The sequence below is a fragment of the Salvia splendens genome, chromosome 15 (genome assembly GCF_004379255.2).
Source record: "Salvia splendens isolate huo1 chromosome 15, SspV2, whole genome shotgun sequence".
NCBI classification, from domain to species: domain Eukaryota; kingdom Viridiplantae; phylum Streptophyta; class Magnoliopsida; order Lamiales; family Lamiaceae; genus Salvia; species Salvia splendens.
Genome location: NC_056046.1, coordinates 22609920 through 22615390, shown reverse-complemented (window position 1 = coordinate 22615390; position 5471 = coordinate 22609920). Strand labels below are relative to the sequence as shown.

Here is a 5471-nt window from a genome sequence, read left to right as displayed (position 1 = left end):
TAGATATGAAAATGGATGGAGAGGTATTTACAGATAAATTTTCGAATTAAAAAAAATATTTTGAAGTTGCGACCTGGTCCGGCACGAACACCATTAACGCTGGGCCGGACCGCGTCGCGGCCAATCCCGATGTACTTACCCCTGAGTCGGGCCGGACCCCGGGCGCGTCCCAGGCCGCAAAATGCTCCTCTCCAACGCCGCGTGACGCGGGCCAGGACCCAACTGCGGTCCGACCCGCCGCGTTAATGATGCTTTAATGGCGGACGAAGGGAGTAGTAGTTAGCCCAAGCTACTTGTTTAACTTTTACGCTCATGTTGACGTATTATTATCTTTTTATTTAACAACTAGCTCTATTTAAAACTAAATCATTTCATTTCAGAAACTCAAAGATTGCCTAGAGGAGAAAATTAAGAGAGGGTGGCCACTATATAGGGGCAAAAAGGTCCACATTTGTTCTGCAGAGTTTCACGATGTGTAGGATTTAGAATTATCGCAGCAGTTGTGAAGGTTTGAGTTATCAGTGTTCCTGGGTTTGAGTGTCGTACGAACCAGGCAATCAAACATCTGGCAGAGTCATGATAACCCCCTTTATATCCACGTTAAACAAGACAATCAGACGAACTCTAAATTTAATAGATTATTATATTTTATTTATTACTTCCCATCGTCCCATTTTAGGAGTCTTATTTGAGTTCAGTATGAGTTTTAAGAAATGTAAATGAAAGTTGGTGAAAAAAGATAGTAGAATGTGGGTCCTACTTTTATATAATAGTTTTATAATAAAATGTGAGTTGAAAAAAGTTAGTGGAATGTAAGGCCTATTACCACTTATGAAATATTTTAACCGGACCTCCTAAAGTGGAACACCCAAAAATAATAAACTGGGACTCCTAAAAAGGTACGGAGGGAATACTACATATTTGCAACGATACAATGGTTTGCTAGTAGTGTAATATCCCGAATTATATGACTAGATGAAAGGTTTGGATATGTGACGAGGAATAGTAGTTAAGTTAAACCGTAAGGTATGAATTTGATACGAAACGTCGATTAGTCAATTTTCGGCAATTTCTTTTGTCAGTGTAAAATCATAAATCGAAGCTAAGGGGTAATAATTTTATACATTACAAATTATGGCCTAGAAAAATTGTAGATAATGTGAGGAAATGTTTTGGGCCATTTGAAGGTAATTAAAAAATTCTATCGCCGATTATTTCAGTTTTTAGCGAAAACGATCTGCAAAACTTTTGAAGATATAGACGGGAATAATTTTACCTTAAACTAGAATCTAAATGCTAAAGGAGGGTATAAAGAAATCCTAAATGTGATATCATATGGTAGGAAAATAAAATATTGGAAGATTAAAAGAATAATTAAAAATATTTTACATAATAAACTAAATCTAGAAACTTCTAATCAACTATATATTAATCTAGACTTCATCTTCCACTCATTTTCTTCAAAAAAAAACCGTGCATATCAGCCCCATAGGAGAAGTAGACCTCAAGCTTTCATCCCCCTCTATTTCGCAAATCGTTCAGTGAAATCGAATTCTAGACGCGTATTCCCCGATGACTTGAGGTAAACCTTCTTTTCTATACCACTTTTGTTGCTATTTGAGTGATGATTTGGAGGGTGTGTGGGCTGTGATTTTCATGCTTCATAGGTGTGAGTGGAGGTGTGGTCTTTGTTTAATTCTTTCGATAGATACGAGTTTGTAGACGTCGATAACGTTGGGTTATACCCTTGGATTTAAATGTATCGAACCCTAACCCAAATTTCCATCATGATCGAAACCCTAGGATATAATTGAGGTGTTTGGCCTGTTGTGGATTTGAATTTGGTTGGGAAAAGTGTTTAACGTCATGAATAAACGTCGTTTGATTCGATAATCGGAAAGAAATCCAATTCTGGTAGAAATTGTGAAATAACCGAACATAGTTGGCTATAACTAAATAGTTTTGATATTATATAGAGTAAATGGTTGTTGATTTATGGTTAATGGGATGATTAAACATAAATGGAAATAGAATTTGATACAAAAGTATGAGTGAGATTTACTCCTCTGTTTTTCAGCCCCATATTCCGAATTGTTTTGAATATTTAGGACTGTGAAAAGTTTGGTTTATCAATTTTTTATAATAACTCTGATGCGTCTAGAGAGTCCCTGATTATTATGGAGAATTTGGGAGTTCGTTTAATATACGTATAAATTGTTTGAACCATATGACTATAAACTGTCGAAATTCTGGTAAACTGCCCTATTTTTGTATATTTTATTTGAATTATTCCGGGTACTTGAGCTAGAGGTAAAATCGAATAAATAATTTTTAAATTAACTATATGGTGTCCAGGTGTTCTTGGAATTTTATGATGAATTAAAGAGTACAAATACCATTCATAAAATTGTTTATAGACTACTGCCAGATGGGCTTATTTTGGTAGTCTGTGGGAAAACGAGAATATCTCTTAAACTATTAGGAATCTTTGAATGAATCTTGTTGGATTATAAACCAGCCTTCTTTGGGTATTTAAAAATATTAGGTCAAGCCTCTAAATCCTTCCGTATGAATATAGAAATTTTATGACGAATCAGTCCAGTGCTGTTGTATATTAGAAAGTTAAAGAATAAGAGGATATTAAATTAATATAGCAAATGAATTTATTTTGATGATTTAATGATGAAAACATGATCATGGGTAAATATGAGTTATTAATTGGTATGCTATTTATATTATGCATAAAGCGAATGAGCATATGGTGCGTTTTGGTCACAAAGGTGTGGCTTAGAGGGTAGAGAAGTATCAAGGTGAAATAGGCTTATGTTCATAAGCCTGCGAGGTAGCGTATCCTCTCTATGATTTTTGATTCTTTTGGTTGAGATGATGTGTGCTATAATGTGATTATATGTGAGGTGTTATTAAATAATGTGCTTAAATATGCTTATAATTTAATAAGTGGATTATTATGATTCTTATTAATTTTAATATGAATGATCTGTGGAAAAAAAATGATACGAATATGAATAAAAGACATTGGATATGATATGCAATGAAATGTAATAGATTATGAAAAGATATTTGAATGTATATGAAAAAGAAGTTATCTGATAGGTAGAGCCTGAATAAAATGAACAGAAGAATATGAAATAAAAAGTCCCGTTTGCTTGGTCATATGTGTTGGGTACAATTGGCATGCCATAGGACAGCAGCACTGCATTATCTGTGATCACTCATCTTCTGGATAACCGAAGCGAGGATCGTCTGTTATCTGATGGGCCCCTATCTGATCTGTCTGATCTTCACCCTAATGGGTGGTCTGATTATCTGTCTGCACCCTATGGGTGGTCTGTGCGGAGTCCTCTCGAGGACAAAATCCGCGTCTGGCATCTGATTCTGTTTCTGATCTGGTCCGTGTACCCTGCCTGAAACCAAGCAGATATTGGGGCTATAAGATAAAATAATATCTGATGATTTCTGAATAAATGATGTGTAATCTGTAATCTGTGATATATGATAATATAAGATAAAATAATATCCGATGATTTCTGAATAAATGATCTGTAATCTGTAGTCTGTGATATATGATAAGATAAAATAAAATAATATCTGATGATTTCTGAATAAATGATCTGTAATCTGTAATCTGTGATATATGATAAGATAAAATAATATCTTATGATTTCTGAATAAATGATCTGTAATCTGTAATCTGTGATATATGATAAGATAAGATAAAATAATATCTTATAATTTCTGAATAAATGATCTGTAATCTGAAATCTGTGATATATGATAAGATAAGAAAAAAATAATATCTGATGACTTGTGAATAAAGGATCTGTGATATGTGATATGTGATTTGTGAAATATGATATATGATATGATTGTTGATCGGTCCTCACGGAGGAAATGATATTTTATGTTGAACGGTCCCCGCTCGGGGTAATTAACACGGAAAAATAGTATACGAAAATAAATGGTAAAAAGGAGAAAAATGTGATACGAAATGATATATGATGATATGCGAAATCTGGAGAAACCAAAGCTATAAGATACAATGAAAATGTTGTAGTATAGAAATAAATATATGAATCTGTTATCAAGAGACCATAAGAGAAATATGGCGAGAATGATATGATGAATATATATGGGTATCTGAACATGTATGCTTTGGTGTGAAAATTATGAGGATTTGGAATATATATATATTATAATAATAAGTCAAGATGATAAGGAAATGATATTAAGAATGAAATCTCTGAAGAGACATGAGTAAGATTATATGGAAAGTTGTACGACGATAATACAAATAAGTTTGATATAATGAGATTGTAAGTAATTTTGGAGATCTGTGAAATTGAAATGAAAACAAGCAAAAGATTAAAAAGGAAATAATGTAGTTATTATAGTTACTATTGTCTTAGCTGAGAGGGTTGGATTTTGTAGTTTGGATATTGTTATTGGGCTTTCGAGCTCACTCCCCCTCTTTCTCCCCCTGCAGGTTAGAGTCGACATTATGTCAGTGGTGTTGCGCAGCTTTGCATCTTTGGTGAGTACTGGTGGTCAACTTGGTTTAGTAGATGTGGCATGTTGTGTAATAGTTTAATCTTTAACCTTCCGCTGGATAAATGTTACGTTTTTAAATGTAATAGATTTTAATTGTGCTTTCAAGCTCAAAAGAAAAAAAAAATTTCAACACGGGTTTTCGATACTGAAACGTGACATCACTTATTCGGTGGGTTTACATACCGGGTAAGAGGTGTTACAAATTTTGGTATCAGAGCTAGGTTTAGGCGGTTTCTGGATAAAAGTGAGTCAATAAAGTGTGTAGAAACATGTCACGTAGGATTAAATGTCTGTTAATACCAGTGACTTGATGCAGCTGCCTTGGTCTCAAGTGGACAGAAGTTAGCAAAGTACGGGACATAGTTTTCCGTGTGATCGAGAAAGATGTTATATGGGACTGGCCACCCCATATAGCTCGAATCTCGGTAGCGTCGGTATGTGTAAAAGATTTAAAAAAAATTGCAGGGAGGATGTGTCTGAAAATGTTGATGAAAAGTATGTCCTAATGAAAGATACTAATAAATATATGTAAACTATGAAAGAGTATAAGTAAAAGAGAAGAAAATGAGTTCAAGGAAGGATATGGAAAGAAAGTAAGTTATAGACTAAGTGACCATTATAATATAAAAGTGTAATACGAAAATTCACAAAGGTAAGTGAATTGTCTGATATAAGATGGATTAAGAGTTGAAAGAGCAGGTTTGTGCAGGTGTTGTTTCAAGCAAAGGGTGTATCCTACTGATCAGTATGGAAGTCCCTGCTAATCCTGAACCTGGTATCAATAATCCTCAACCCACTTCTACTGGCTAGTATAGTGGACGTAAGGGTCTAATCCCACAGAGATGAATGCGTTTTGGGAATTGTGGTGATATTCTGGAAAGGTTTGGTTAGCTACCACGCTT

At 34.3% G+C, this 5471-nt stretch overlaps 1 long non-coding RNA gene across 1 annotated transcript; it reads left to right on the top strand.

The window, feature by feature from the left end:
• Positions 1 to 1474: 1474 nt before the first annotated feature.
• On the top strand, positions 1475 to 4668 carry LOC121767923. Its single transcript, XR_006043241.1, has 3 exons — positions 1475 to 1582; positions 2748 to 2842; positions 4505 to 4668. It is a non-coding gene; the product is annotated as an uncharacterized LOC121767923 (long non-coding RNA).
• The last annotated feature ends 803 nt before the right edge of the window (positions 4669 to 5471 follow it).